The sequence below is a fragment of the Myotis nattereri genome (assembly GCF_964212035.1).
Source record: "Myotis nattereri genome assembly, chromosome: 6".
Taxonomy (NCBI): domain Eukaryota; kingdom Metazoa; phylum Chordata; class Mammalia; order Chiroptera; family Vespertilionidae; genus Myotis; species Myotis nattereri.
Genome location: NC_138081.1, coordinates 32,680,350 through 32,697,304, shown reverse-complemented (window position 1 = coordinate 32,697,304; position 16,955 = coordinate 32,680,350). Strand labels below are relative to the sequence as shown.

General features: G+C 37.0%; 1 pseudogene across 1 annotated transcript in view; it reads left to right on the top strand.

The window, feature by feature from the left end:
• LOC308521609 (large ribosomal subunit protein uL6-like) overlaps window positions 1–15,834 on the top strand; it is a 37,015-nt pseudogene extending 21,181 nt beyond the window's left edge. The window contains exons 2-3 of the transcript in view: window positions 14,951–15,071; window positions 15,274–15,834. The product of the transcript in view is annotated as a large ribosomal subunit protein uL6-like (transcript). The remainder of the gene's footprint in view (window positions 1–14,950; window positions 15,072–15,273) is intronic.
• Window positions 15,835–16,955: the final 1,121 nt, after the last annotated feature.

The following is a 16,955-nucleotide window of genomic DNA, read 5'->3' as shown; positions in this document are numbered from 1 at the left end:
ACATGTTTAGATCATTTTGACAACAGCTATAGCTGATGCTATGGGTGTCTCACCCAGATTCCTGGGGAATCCCTTTTAACAGCAGTGGCATGTTTTGCTAAGGGCTCAAGGTTCTGTACCCTTCCCAGTAGCACTCCCTTTGGCTTTTGGAGCTGTCTCACTCACTAGGAGGCCAGAAAATGACTGACTGGTGCTAGGCTACAAAGGCCCTTGCCTCATGGGAGACAGATTGCGTAATCAATTTCTGCTCTAGAGATCCACCTGGGTTCAGGCTGAGGGCGAGACCTCCCCTGATCCCCACCTCTACTTGATTTCTCCCCTTTCCCAACGCAGTTCCATTCATGCTCTCACAGGCTTCTGAGGACACACCCTTGAGAAATCACAGGTGTAAGAATCTCAACCGCAGGCTCTTCTAGAAACTGGACCTAAAAAAGGCTCTGATCCCTGTTATGTAAGCAAAAAGGAGGACTGATTACTCAAATGAAGATGAAGATTAAAATGTTGAGAGGGAAGTCTTTGTCTATTTTACAATTTTGCACAGGCTAAGTAAAGCCTAATAAAGATTCCCCTAGGTTGAGTTGCTGAGATGAAAATTTATCTTTACATTAAATATTATAGAAATGAGGGGTCAGTCAGCCTCACAAATGATCACAAATTTAGCCCAGGCTGGGTAGCTCAGTTGTCCATTGTCCAGATATACCAAGGTTGCAGGTTCTATCCCCTGTCAGGGTACAGGAAACAGCTAATGAATGCATACATAAATAAAACAACAAATTGATGTCTCTCTCTCAAATCAATCAATCAATAAAAAATTTAAAAAATAAAGTGATTTAAAGAATTTAAAGTATTCTTATGTTTTGACTTCTCTTTTCCCTTCTAAAATTATCATTTAAAAGGAATTCTCCTGTATCCATTTTTCATATCTGCTTTTTCCTGTCATTTTTTATTCTCTTGTGTCTGCTAACTATAGATGTGGATGACCTTGTTTCAGTGTGGAAATAGGTCACTCATGCACATCAGTTTTTGGCCTGGGAGCAATGATGGATGTTCGCCACCACAATACTCTTTCCTAATAAGTCTCCACAGGAAACATTATCTGTTTTTGGAGGGAGTAGTATTATACATTATTGTGTAATATCATTGTTGTGACATATTTTAACAATAAAACTAAAACACACATCCCTTACTTGGTTTCCAAAGTCCCAGACTATGTGTGACCATTCCTCCTTTTGTGCCTTCATGTCTAGTGTATTCCTCAACTTTTCACTAGGTTGTCCATTGAGCACCTTCTCAAACCTTTCGCTTGGCATCATTGTCTGTGCACCACCTGGTCACCCACCTGTATCATCATCACATATTATACTTAGTCATGCTAGTAAATCTCCCTGGATTTTTAAAAAATATATTTTATTGTATTTTTACAGAGAGGAAGGGAAAGAGATAGAGAGTTAGAAACATCGATGAGAGAGAAACATTGATCAGCTGCCTCCTGCACACCCCCTACTGGGGATGTGCCCGCAACCAAGGTACATGCCCTTGACCAGAATCAAACCCGGGACCCTTCAGTCCACAGGGCGATGCTCTAGCCACTGAGCCAAACCATTAGGGCTCCCTGGATTTTTAATAGCCATAAATGGCTTAAGCTTATCAGATAGACTTGCTCACTCATGTTAACACTTCTTCTCTCCCTACTTTTAATTATTCTCTGTCCATAGATAGCATCTGCCCATGAAGTCACCATAAGAGGGCAAAGCAAATCAGACTTGATATCTTGTAGGGATGTTAACAAAAGATAAAAATATTTAAAAAGGGAGGATAGATTGTGCCACAGTGAACATGATGATGAGGTATGCTAGCTTTGCTCTTCATTATTCCTGTACTATAATTTCTGCATTTTCCATTTATTCAATTGACAACATCATTCACAAGGGAAATATTATTGCCTCCATTTCAAGACAAAACAGGGTTCAGAGTCTTAAGTAATTTAAGAGACTGCCCCACTCAAAAACATGCTATTTTACCCATTATGCACAGTAATACCTTATCTATAAATATATAAAACCCAATATGCAAATAGGCCAAATGGCAAACAACCGAACAACCAAACAACCAGTTACAATGACGTGTGCTGATCACCAGGGGGTGCGCATAGAATATGGCAGGCGGCAGCAGGGGGCAGAGCGCAGAAGATGGCAGGCATTGGCCACGGCGGGATGGTGGGGCAGGGTGAACCAGACCAAGGTGGGGTACCAGGTCTCTGTCATCGGGGTGAGCCTCTGGTGGTTCTGAAAATTCTTTGCTCCTGCACACCGTATTCCCACCCAGTGCTCACACTCACTGCCTGCGCTGGCCCTACTCGCACCCGCAGTCAGCACCAGGTGCCGGTCCTAATCGCTTGGTGCCATCAGCAAGTGCGAGTGGCGGCTGCCAGCCCTGATTGCCCCTGAGGGCTTCCCCACCTCCCCCTGCTCCTGAGGGGCGATTGAAGCAGCAGTCACCACTCGCACCTGCTGATGGCGCCAGCCCTGCTCACACCTGCTACTGGCACAGGCCCCAGTCGCTCTGCGCTGTCAGCGTATGGTGAGAGTGGTGGGCTGCCAGCAAAGAGGGGACTGGGGGCTGTGATGGGAGGGGCCGGGCAGGGGCACAGTGGATGGGTCAAGACCCACCCCTGTGCCCACCCCAGCTTTGTGGCCCACAGTTCCTTTCAAGGTGCATGAATTTGTGCACTTCGCCCCTAGTAGTTATATAATTGATTTCCCAAATATGTCTGGTACAAATATTCGAGTTGCTTATTCTTTTGGAAGAATAGCTGGAAATAACAACAGAAATAGATAGGCTTCATACAAAGGCTTCTTAGGTATCAACGCTAACTTATAATTTGTTTTCCTTTTTTTTTTTTTATCTTGTTATAGGATTGGCAAAGTGTTATGAAATCTCCCCCTAATTATTTTTCCACTCTCTAGAGTCTTTATCTTTTCTCTTTCATTCATTGTTTTGTAGACATATTCATTACCCCTCCCATTTTTAATTCATTCTTTCTTCTTTCTGTTTCTTATGTCACAGCACAAGGTTTTCTTTCTTCAAGGGGCTTTTTTAAAAAGTCACCCTTTTATTTATTCCAATCATTCTTCAATACCTTCATATTTTAACTCTGCAAAGGTTAGTGTTATGAGGATAAATGAGAGTGGCTCTGTGAAAATAGAGATGTACTACAATATCTCCACACACTTGGAATCTTTCTGGCTCATAAAGAATTACTATCTATTGTGTTCTGTTATTTGGCAGTTTTTTGAAGATACAACATGTTCCTTTGATTTACCTCATGAGAGTGAAATAGTATTTAGATTACAAATATTACAACTCCCTGCATAGCTCTTAGAAAACAAATAATTAAAAACAAAATGTGGCTGCTTGAAAATGAGCAGAAATATAGCAGTTATTGAAGACAATAATTTGATGATAAAACATTAAATTATAATTGCTAGGGTGAGAAAGAAATTAGATTTCCTCTGGATATGCAGAAAACATATACTGTGGAGTTTGCCACATATGTTCTCTTCAGCTACTTTCTCAAAAAAAAAAAAGGATTTGAACACTCATAAATCAAAGAATATTGTCAGTTAAAATAGCAATTTATTGTTTTTTGAGGAGTCAGTCCATGCTAAGGAGAAGTCTTACTTCAAGTGGAATAAAACTACAGTGAAGGCAAAAATGTGATATGAAGTCATTATTCAATTCAAAAAATATTTTATCAAGATGGAGCATATACCTGATTCAATATGAAGCAAGATACCAAGCAAGAGACTAATTTTATATGTATCTGAAATAGAGATATAATAGAGACACCAACCTTGCTGGCATGTTTTGCACACATTGAAATATGCATAAATCACATTAGTGAGATTTTTTCTTTGTGTGTTATGTAAGGTATTGCTATTATAATCATTATCTAAAAGTTTTATGACTGGAGTAAAAGCTCTGATTTGTTGATAATCACCAAATATTTAGATTCAAATAGTTTTGGAAGTATTTTTTTTGGTTAGAAAGTTATTTGTAAATATAATATTTCAGAATTCTTATCTTTTTTTAGAGTAAAACATAAGGGCTATTCTTTGAGGGACTGTTTTGCTCTCTAATAGAAAAAGTGTATGATTTGCAACCATCAGGGGATCAGAAATGGGATCTCTGTTTTTCTAGCCAGTTTTGGAGCAGTTTCACACCATTACCTTCAAGGGTTATGAGTCTATCACATGTCCATTAGTGCACTTACCAAAGATAAAACAAGGAATTATTTCCACGGTTCATTCAGATAATGGATGAAAACTCAGAGGACTTTCCAGATGGAGGATCAAGATTCTGCAGGGGAAAGAAAAGGTTGGTTTTGAGCATTTAGAAACCTAAAGGAGGAAAAAACAACAGGGTAACTTATGATATTGCTCTAGAAAATGCGAATAAACTCTATAAATTACAGTTCGTCAAGATGGAGATGGCCACTAAAACCTCTCAGAATCTTATGAAGACCCATTGCAAGTCTCGCTTCATTTTTAATGTTATTTTTTGGCTCCCATTTCTGTTATAGATCTATAAAACCAAATCTCCAATTTGAAATAACAGTTGATCTTCACAAATATAAATTAAGCAAGTAAATATCTGTTTAGGAAACACACCATTACAGAGATGATCTACCTAATGCATATTCCCATAGATATGTAAATGTGATAATTGAACCCATTAATTTCTATTTGACCAAATTCAAAATACACTTTCATACATGATCAACATAACTCAAATGACTGTTGTCCACTTAGGTATTCCTTTTATGCACAAAAATATTAAAATTAATATACTCTCTATTTCCTTTTTTTTTTTTTTTAGTTAGGGATCAAAGGAACTCTTTTTTTCTTTATAACTTCAACATTGTGCTCATTTCCTATATTATACTGTGTATGTTCCTCCAAGGTATTATGTATTTTTCTTGTAAATGAAGCTGAAAAATATACACTGTGTTACTATGTTGTGGGTATAATATTGCAATAAGCTCAAATGGCAATAGGAATGGTTCTGGGCCAAAGCACAAGGCTGCAACAGACAGTAAGTCTCCTGGTGGTCTTAGCACAGGCTGGTTTGATCTCTGAACTGTCATTGCTTTCCTGAACAATCCTTTGGGGACTTCTGGATCCCAGCCTCTGACAGAAGTCATTGGGAGGCTGGGTTGACCATGGTAGGAAGCAGGAAGTAACACCAAACAAAAGATTGTCCTATTAGCAGTTCTTGCTCCTAAAGAGACAGAAGGGAATTCATAAGCATGGGTAGTATTTGTATGAGATACTCAACCCAAGCACAGGGAAGGATCAGGGTAGAACTGTAAATTGTTATGTGCTGAGCCTTCCTAACGGATGTTCACTGTGAGCTATGACTACAGATGAAACATAATTAAGTAAAATGACTGTCAAATGTGTGTCTGTGTGTACTCGAAGATGACTTGTCTCTTCTTTATTTTTGCTTTTATTTTTCTCTTTGTAAGAAATCAGCCCTTAATCATCTACCCCCATCTGCTGCAGACTACCCTGCACCTTTTATGTTTCCTTTTTCTCAACAAATTCCCATCTTATTCCTACAATCTTCTCATTCTCAGGCAGAGCTTCAAAATTATAATTGGGATTATGTTTTTTGGAAAGTAAATCATGTCTGCAAATGTCACATAGTTGCTTTGATAGAGACACTTATGACGTCATTTTTCAGCTTCTAATGAGCTTAGAGACATTTTTAAGTTTAAATTTTGAACATCAAATTTGCCTCAAATTCAGAGCATCAACTGACTCATGATATGAAATAATACACCATTAGATTGCACGTACTAATAGATATTTTTGTTTCCTTTTCCCAAGATTCTGTAGTCTTACCCAGAAAATAAAATTTTGCAGCTAATAGGGACATCTCCATTTTAAAACTATGATTAGTTCTTTTTCTTAACTAGAAAAAAATAGTAACTTTAAAATAAGGCAGAAATCAAAGTATTTATTTTAATATCTATTAACAGATACAAAATAGAACCAGTTCTTCATTGTTAGCAAATACAATTCTTTTTTTTAAAGTATAGTTATTGTGTTAAGGCTGGGTAAACTGAACAGGGTTTGATATAAATAAATAAATAAATAAATAAATAAATAAATAAATAACCAGCTGGTCTTGCTCAGTGGTTGAGCATCAACCTATGAACCAGGACGTTACAGTGCATTCCCAGTCAGGGCACATGGTGGGTTTGTAGGCTCAACCCCCCAATGGAGGGCATGCAGGAGGCAGCCAATCAATGATTCTCTCTCATCATTGATGTTTCTATCTCTCTCTTCCTTGTCCTTCTTCTCTGAAATAAATAACTTCAATGTGAAAAGAAAAATATGAAAATATAAATTATGAACATATTATGAAAAGATAAAAATTATGCATCCATGCTTTTTCTTCTTACAATAAATGCCAGAAAAAAAACACAATAAATACCAGAAAAAAACCATGTATAAATGTATATTACAAAGTGCTGTTCTCTCCTTGTTATATAATGGCAGGAATGGCCAAGAAAACACAAATGAAAAGGGAAAATTTTTCATGGGTGAGCAAAGGCTGATCAGAGTTTAACAAAATATGTTTTAAAAGGCGCCTCGTCCTTCTAGGTCAACACAGCAGGCCAGGACTGATACCTCTAAGAGCAGCGTGAGGGTATATTTTAACCCTCAATCACCCTCTCAGACAAGCATCCTTTGTGCAAATCATGACCTACATACTCTTTGAGAACATCTATGATGATATTCCCTCTCTAGCTTAACATTCCAGCTTTATATTCACAAGCAGATTAAAATATGGAATGATCTTGATGGTAACTATTTCTTTTTACACAGCCTAACACTATCATCACAAGGGTAACACTCATCAGGTACTGTAATAAATTGTTTTTTGTTATTGTTTGTTTTTTGTGGGCTAGTAGTTCTAGTCTTTTTGACCAAGTTTTATATTTTTCACTAAGTGAAATTGTGATGCTGTTTAGTTCTTCTTAACTTTTCTTGTTTCTGATAGAGTCTGGGGTGTTGCTTTAAGGTATTTTGAAAACATGAATTAAAAATTAGGACTCAACTTTTTTTTAGAAAGTAGCACAAGTTGTAAAACCCTGTTGACTTTTATTTTGCTCTTTTACCTTGATCTTCTTGTCGGACTTTAGTTGTCTCATATTAATCTCTCCCAGTTGCTTAGTTTGGTGTTTGCTACATCTTGTCTTGTGATTGCTACAACACAGCTTTATGCTACTTGGCCATTTACCAATCTCAAAATAAATAACTGAACTTAAGAGGGATAATTTTCTGTCTTCCTTGAGCTAATATATTAACATTTATTTATGAGACTACTCCATTTCTAACATCAGTGAAAACAATGGATAGTAAACCAGATTCCCCATTGTTGCTGGTATTCGTGTGTGTCTCAGTAGAATCAATCTCTTACACCTCTTGATTCTCCTGAGTCAGAAAGTCTGTCATTTCATCATAAAATAGAATTTGATCAGTTTGAAAAATATGGTATGCAGAAGTTCTGTACTATTCTTCATGCTATTAGAAAATTTTTCAAATTGATTTTGTTTGACATGTTCATATATTTTTTCAACCAAAAATTATGACAGATGGGAAAATAGTATCTTTCATGTTTTTAAAAGACAAGGTTCAAGCTAAGAACTGTGTCAGATATTTCTCTATTCACCATGGCAAAGTTCGAGCCATAGAGTCAGTGCTTCATAAATTTCTCTTGAATTAAATTTCTTAGCCAATTTCCAGATTATTGTTTCATACTAGTTTCCCAGGTCTAAAAAGTGGCAATTAATAATTTTGTTGAAATTCTAAAAAGAGGCATATATCAATATAAATGTATAAATATGTACAGTAGCCTTCCCCCTTATCTGAGGTTTTGCCTTCTACAGTTTCTGTTACAAGTGTGATCTGAAAATATTAAATGGGAAATTTCAAAGAGAAACAATTCACACGTTTTAAATTGCGCACCATTCTGAGTAGTGTGATGAAATCTCTTGCTATCCCACTCTTGTCCACATGGGCCGTAATTCATCTCTTTATCCATGTCCACTTTGTAAGGACACTACCTGCCCATTAGTCACTCAGTAGCCATCTTGGTTAGCAGATAGACTGTCTGGGTATTGCAGTGCTTGTGCTCAAGTAACCCTTTCATTACTTAATATTGGCCCAAAGTGCAAGAGCAGTGGTGCTGCAATTTGGATATGCCCAACAGAAGCTGTGAAGTGTATGTTTATATAGGAGAAAACAGGATATCTAGGGTTCAGTTCTACCTGTGGTTTTAGGCATACACTGAGGGTCTTGGGACTTATCCCTGTGGATACAGGGAGATTACTATATAGTGTACACTGAGGGACAGAAAATAGGAATCCTGCCTTGAAATACAGAGAAATTCCCCCAGAAAACCCTTAGGCCTTAAATTCTAAAGGAGCTATACCTTTAGATTCAAGCAAGGACAATTTGCTCAAACTGAAAGGTGTGTGTGTGTGTGTGTGTGTGTGTGTGTGTGTGTAGAGGTGTATAATATTTTGGGATTACATATATATTTTGATATATGATTAGGAAATACATCAACAAAACCAAGAGATCACTTGTATTCTTGCATTTGCTTGTATGGTGTGTAGCAATGGGGAAAAGAATCCATTTCAATCTTAAAGAATATGCAAAGACACTAAACAACCTAGAGTTTAATTAGAAAATAGTGTCTAACCCAGGGATCCTCAAACTATGGCCCATGGGCCACATGCAAATACAAATATTGTATTTGTTCCCGTTTTGTTTTTTTACTTCAAAATAAGATGTGTGCAGTGTGCATAGGAATTTGTTCATAGTTTTTTGTTTTTTTTTAAACTATAGTCTGGCCCTCCAACGGTATGAGGGACAGTGAACTGGCCCCCTGTTTAAAAATTTTGAGGACCCCTGGTCTAACCTATAGGACAGGATAAAGGAATCCTATATAATAAAAGCCTAATATGCACATTGACCAAATGCAGAATGACCAGTGGAAAGACCGGTCTCCATGACACACACTGACCACCAGGGGGCAGATGCTCAATGCAGGAACTGCCCCCAACCTGTAGGCCCAAGGCCAGCCAAAGTAGGTGCAAGCAGGGTCCCCCCATCGCCCTGCCATTTGCCCCACAGATCAGCCCTGATTACCAGCCAGGCCTAGGGACCCAACTAGGGTCCCTACTAGGGACCCCAAATTTTGTGCACTAGGCCTCTAGTATTTTATATTGCCTTATTACAGAAAGAACAAAAGTGAAGAGTGATTTTGGGAATGGATGTGCGAGGGCCACACGTGGACAGGCATGGGTAGTATTGAAGCACATTGGAACAATATAAATTTGCTTTGGAATGTAGCCTAGTAACTAATTAATGCCATGCTATTTTTTCCCCTTGAAAACCATAGAAACAAAAACATTTGACTTAATTTTAAAGATCAGTTGCATTTCAGCTGTTGCTAGTTTTAAATGTTCATTTTCCCTGGATTCATTTCACTGACATTGTACTTCACTGTCTTATGCAGTTTCGAAGAATGTTTGAAGACACTAACTAAGCTATAAACAGCTATCAACGAAAAAAGCCCAGCCTCACATATTACAATTAAACATTGAGAAAGTTTATATTATTGGTCACTCTTTTAGGGGTGACTTGATTTTTACATGAATTATAATGGTGTGGCTATATTTTTGTACCCTGGAATTGTGATATTTAATATGGTTATCACAACAAGGAACAAACAATTGCTTAAGGGAATGGGTGATCCTCCTGCTCTGAGCTACAGTGCTGACTCAGTCATGCAGAACTAATTTCCTGGCGGTCTCTGAATGCACATAAAGCTGCTCTGTAGCTGCCACTGACAATGAACTAGTGACTGGAAAAAGGAATCTTAAACACAGTCACATCTCCTGACTGTGAAAATCCTGTTCACAAGGCACGCTGATCTAATACGCTGCACCACAGAAATAACATTAAAAAAAATGGCTACAGAGTATACAAAGTTCCTCATTTTCTATTGGGGGTGGGGTGTTGCTAGGCAACTAAATCATTTTTACATATTCCTGAGAGCACCACAATTCTATTTTGGATACTTCTTTACCCTGAATAACATTGAAGTTTGCTAGATACATGATTTTATAGTAAATATGTGTCATGTGATATCTTAAACAAAGCAGTTTTTTAACATTTGAATGACCCTTTTCAAGAAAGTCCTAAAACAATTTCGGTAGAGTGTGTTATAGCAAGAGTGATAATATCTGATATTTAAAAAGGAATATACCATTCGAACCCATGTGTAACCTAATTACAATGATTAGCTTGCTAATTAGTGTTTATTGATCGGGATGGATCAAGTGATTGGATTTTGTTTTAAAGTGCAAATATTAGAACCAAATAGGTTTCCTAGAATACTATTTGGCAGAAAATGAAGCTAAAGTTTCATCATACAGTTACTCCATGTGGTTTTGCAAGGAGCTAATTGTACTGGCTATCTGGGCATAGGACAAGACTTTGCTGCCCTCTAGTAGTTACAGGGCCTGCCAAATTCATTTGGGAAATTCATTCTACTTAGGAATTTAGAGATACTTAAGAGAGTAATAGCATCAGTATCTAAGAATAAAGATTAACTTAAATGTGCTAAAGTTGGAGACAACTCTCAATCATTCCCCCCATCATCTTTATGTTAGTTAATCATTACTATAAAATTCAATTAAAAGATAGTCATATTGCATGCATCATTTTAATCAAGTTTTATTGACCTTTACATCATGTATGATACCTTCTAATCAAAATCCATTTTTTTGAAAAATGTAATATGAAGAAAGAGATATATATTTTTTGTCATATTGGAAGACATGGTATTGAATAAAATGAGTTGGGGCTTTCAAATACACAACTAAGTTGACTAAAGTAGATTTTAAGTTCAAAACAATCATTTAAAAGTATTTTATATTGAATTAGTCATTAATTTTAAATATGAATAAACAATTATTGTAATTAATTTTAAAATAATGGGATTCATTGATAATATATTCATATTACTATTTCCAACTCATTGAATCCTAAAAAAAATATAATTGAAGTAATCTTTTTCTCTTATTGGGCTCAATAATTAATTCAAGAGGATTTTTTAAATTTCCAAGTGTTTGGAACTATTAAAATATAAATATTTGTTATAAATTTATATTGGCTATTTCTAGCCAATATAAATTATTTTTTGGAAATTTGGAGATTGTTGTGATTTGTGTGTTTCAGTTTAGACCAATTTCTGAAAATGTTTTATGGAAATTTAAAGTCAAATTTCCTATGTGAGGTTAAGAAGTCAAAATACACATCAACATTTTTCCTTACTGATCATGTTGTATGTTCTTCTGATCTTCACACTTCTACTTCATCTGACGCGGAATGAATGATTACTGTTTTTTAAATTTTATATTCTAAAAATGTTTCTCTGAATTTATCATTTTTTCCTTAACAGATTTTCTACCTATATTTACTTGTTATATTATTCAATTAATAGTGGCTTATACCAGTTATGTTTTTACTGTGCAGTTAACTTTAATTAATATGTTTGTTATATTTGTGCTTTTTATTTAAATTATTTTCTGATCTAAATATTCCCGTTATTGTTATACATTTTGCTCGTTATTTTTCTTTAAAAATATTTATGTCATTTTGGTACTCTTGTGGTGGACATCTATTATTGTTTTCGTTTTTTCCTTTTGCAAAAGCTTCCTCCTTGCTCATGGGGCTATTACATACTCCACCGTGGCTGCCACAGGTATGGCTCTGTGATTCCCACACACCTGGCTACAGTGATAATTCAGAAAAGGATTTGTAGCTGTAGTTGAGCCAATCAGAATTATTTCTTTCTCTGTGCATCACTCAGTAGTAAGAGTTTTAAAATTTAATTGTGGCTTGTTCATATCTTCCATCACCATATGAAGAGAGCTTTCCAGTGAACGATGTCAGTGCTAAAAACTTCGGTGACAGAAGACCAGCCATAGAGTCTCAAGGCTTCTTTTGAACCACTGGATCCTATCACATCTTAAACCAATCACAGCACTTGCACTTTGCAAAGATATATGCTGATAAAGATTGCATATGTTGCTGAAACCGGTTTGGCTCAGTGGATCGAGCATCGGCCTGCGGACTGAAAGGTCCCAGGTTCGATTCCGGTCAAGGGCATGTACCTGGGTTGCGGGCATATCCCCAGTAGGAGATATGCAGGAGGCAGCTGATCGATGTTTCTCTCTTATCGATGTTTCTAACTCTCTATCTCTCTCCCTTCCTCTCTGTAAAAAATCAATAAAATATATTTTAAAAAAAAGATTGCATATGTTGATTTAGATTTCTGTTACTAGAAGAGTCCTGACTAAAAAAGAAATATACAGTTACATATATTTTTACCTCAATCTGAGAATCAGTTTGTTATTAGGAAGTTAAAACCATTATTATGTTTACTTTTTAACCAAAATATATTTGTTTTTAATATCATTTAAATCATAACTATTTGTTTTAAATATCTATCAAGACACTTAAAATAAATTTAGATGACATGCCACAGTGCTTAAGTGCACACTTTCTGAAACATTTCACTTGGTTTTAAATTCTGGCTTCACCACTTTCTGGCTGTGTGAGGATGGGCAACCTGTACATCAACTTCTATACAGTAAAGGGAATGATAATACCTATGTCACAGAGTTCTAGTGAGAATTAATAGTCTATGTAATTTTAATAAGAATTGAGATTATATACAAAGTGCTTAGAATATAGTGAGATACAGAGCAAATATACATATTAGCTAATATTTTTATTTCCTTTTAATTTTCCTTAAGAGACTGGTTTTTTTTTATATATATTTTCTGTAAGAGGGAGATTGTTTCTTCCTTTCATCTATCTATCACTATATTCATTCCTCTCTCTCTATTATCTATTTAAAATTTACTACTGGTTTATATTTAAGTGTGTTTTTTTAATAGCACATCTATTTCTAATTTAAACCTAGGCATGGAATAATTTTATCTGTCTCATAGCATGGTATGAGCAGAAATATCTGCAGGCAGATTTTCTTTCACGGGAATCATTTCTAAAAAAATGATAATTATACTTATGATCATTACAGCTGTTACATTTGTTCTTACTTCTTCCTCAGTAGCACCTATACGTTCATCAGATAGGTCTCCACTCTCTGTCCTCCTTATGTATATTCAATTTTATTTTCATTTTCCTTGGAAGCTTTTTCATCTTGTCACTCATTCACTTCTCTGCACCACTGAGTCTCCTTTTTGTGGACTTTCCTATTGGAGAACTTAATTCTGATGTTCCGTTTTAGGTACTTATCATTCTTTCCATATCTTTGTTGGAACTCCATTGCATTTCTGTACCCTGAGCACTCACTCAGTCCATTGTCCTTTAATCTCATCTTTAATTCCATGTTCCACAGTATCCACTGCTGGTATGTGCCTATAGCTAGCTGTACAAAGTAGATGCTTTCCAACTATTCCATTTTGTTTCCCATAGAAAAAAAAAAGGTTTTTAAAGTGTACAATTTGTCTGTCAGTCTTAAAGGAAATTCGTTTTTCTTAGATTGAAAAAGTTTCTCTCCTTTTCTCTGCTGTTGCTAATGATTTATTCATCTTAAATGAGACGGCTTTATATAGGAAGGATGTTTGCCAACAGGGAGAATGTGAACTCTTAAAAACATTAATGTTCAGCATGGCATGGATAAAATCCTCCTCAGCTTCAAGCTATAGAACCTAGATGTGTACATACCCTTAACAAATTCCCGTGGCCTTGCAGCCTTATAAAAAACAGCTTTAGTGGCTAAGGAGGAAGTTTTTCCTGCTCGCATTGACTGGTTACCTCTGGGAGAAAAATGTATTTCTGTATAATAAAATGCAATTTGTATTACTACTTTGACCAAAAGGAATACATAAAAATACAATTGACAAAATAAACTGTATCCAGGACACTCTCAGACTTCATCTTTTTTTAAAAAAAAATATATTTCATTGATTTTTTACAGAGAGGAAGGGAGAGGGACAGAGAGCCAGAAACATCGATGAAAGAGAAACATCGATCAGCTGCCTCCTGCACACTCCCCACTGGGGACGCGCCCGCAACCAAGGTACATGCCCTTGACCGGAATCGAACCTGGGACCCTTCAGTCCACAGGCCAATGCTCTATCCACTGAGCCAAGCCAGACAGGGCCAGACTTCATCTTTAAGACTAGCTTTTATTCTGAGAAAACAGAAGAAAAAGAGCACTTCCCTTGTCTCAGAGGCTTACTTAGTTACCGATTTAGTCTGACCCTGGGAGCTGTAGCTCTAAGTGGGTGAAGGGATGAAGGTGCCCATGATGACTGGGAGGGTGTGAGAAGTGGCAGCATCAGTGTGGACTGAGGGGCTTGAAGAGTGGACTGTTCTCAGAGAGACTCTCCCGCAGTGGAAGGAGCGAACATTGTCTCTGATTGATAAACTCTAAGTTTCAGTAGTCGTGAATCTTAAAAAAGTTGGGTTCAATCTAATTCTAAGTTTTCATCTTTGACCCTGCTAATCTAGTTTTTGACCAAAGCATTCATTGATCACTGATAAGTTCTCAATATGATTCTTCTGATAACACATTCTTACATTTTAGTGCTGTTCTGGTTTTTGTGACTTTTTGCGAGTCTTCATGGCTGTTCATATGAATAGTTAATTGCTGTTTTATTCAGAAAGTAATAGCATGCATAGAAATTTTTATTAGACTTGTAATTCTAGTAGCAATATATCAGACAGATTAATCTGGGGAGGGGGGGGAAGCTGCCATTACAAAATATGTATGAATTCTGAAAAACATTTACCAAAACAGCATCTTAAAGGATTACTTGGGTATTCAGGAAACTCAGGAAAACTCTGAGAGTCAAAAGTAAAGATGGAGGCTTCCTCTTTGCCGCATCTACTTCAAGGGTGAAGACCTTTCTCAGCAATCAGACTGTGGACATCCCAGGAAATGTAGGCGTAATGCTGAAGCAGGGGTCCTCAAACTTTTTAAACAGGGGGGCAGTTCACTGTCCCTCAGACCGTTGGAGGGCCGGACTATAGTTTAAGAAAAAACTATGAACAAATTCCTATGCACACTGCACATATCTTATTTTGAAGTAAAAAAACAAAACGAGAATAAATACAATATTTGTATTTGCATGTGGCCCGCGGGCCATAGTTTGAGGACCCCTGTCAGCTGAAGGGACACACAGTTATTGTGAAGGGCCCCAAGAGGCACCCTGCGGAGGGGCTTCAACCACAACAATGTAGAGTTCATTCTCATTGGAAAGAAAAAGAAGAGGCTCCGGGTTGACAAAGGGAGTGGTGGTGGGGGGGGTGCGGGGGGGATAGAAAGGAACTGGCCACAGTTCGCACTATCTGCAGTCATGTGCAGAACAGGATCAAGGGTGTTACGCTGGGCTTCCGTTACAAGATGAGGTCTGTGTATGGTCACTTCCCCATCAACATCGTTATTCAGGAGAATGGTTCTCTTGTTGAAATTAGAAATTTCTTGGGCGAAAAATACACCCGCAGAGTTCGGATGAGGTCAGGCGTTGCTTGTGCAGTATCTCAAGCCCAGAAAGATGAGTTGATTCTTGAAGGAAATGACATTGAACTTGTATCAAATTCAGCTGCGTTGATTCAGCAAGCCACAACAGTTAAAAACAAGGATATCAGAAAATTTGTAGATGGTATCTATGTCTCTGAAAAAGGAACAGTTCAGCAGGCTGATGGATAAGATCTAAGCTGCCCAGCTATAGGAACACCAAGATGCTGAATGATTTGTCACACTTGTTTGTGAAACTATAAAGATGTACAATAAAAGCCTTGTATTAAGAAAATAAATAAATAAAAAGGAAAGGTGGAATTAAAATCACAGAGGTTGCAAGTCTGAAATTTCTCATAGGCCAATCTAGAGTATTTGCAGTTTGATAACCAAGGGGCTTTGTTTTTAACCATCCAATAGAGACAGGACAAGACCTTGTTTGAATGTATAGAAGGTAATAAGAAGGAACCAAAACACTGAAACACTAGAAATTAATCTATAGCTTCCAGCAGAGCAAAGGTTTTCCCTACATCTCTCTAAGCTCCAGGTCAGAGGAAATATATTACCTATTAAATTGTAACTAAGGGCCTAAAATTGAAATATGTTCTGATTTTAAAATTATACTGTGTAGGCCAGAAAGCAACAAGCTAAGAAATTAAGATTAAAATATGTCCCAAGCCAAGAAGCAACTGATAAAAGCAAATGTAAAGATGCTCAAAGAAATCAGAGTCAACTCCATTCTTATAGGATTCCCAAGGATAAATTTTTGTTTAAGATGAGGTCAGGGATTTCTGCTTCCAGGAATGGTGAACTGTGCTAACCAGACTAATCCTCTGGCTAAGGGCCAATGAAAAGTGGTATAGCTCAGCTTTGGAAACAGCCCGGATGCCCATGAGCAGAGGAGTGGATAAAGAAGCTGTAGTAGCTCTAGCTGGTTTGGCTCAGTGGATAATAGGGCATCAGCCCTTGGCTTTAAGGGTCCTGACTTTGTTTCTGGTCAAGGGCATGTACAGGTTGTAGCTCGATCCCCAGTCCCGGTCAAGGCACATGCAGGAGGCAACCAGTCAATCCTCACATCAATGTTTCTCTCTGTCTCTCCTTCTCCTTTCCACTCTCTCTAAAAATCAATGGAAAAATATCCTCAGGTGAGGATTAACAAAACAAAAAAGCTGTGGTACATATATACAATGGAATACTACGCAACTGTAAAAAAGAAAGAACTCTTACCATTTGCAACAGCATGGATGAACCTGGAAATTATTATGCTAATATTATGCTAAGTGAAATAAGCTAGTCAGAGAAAGATAAATGTC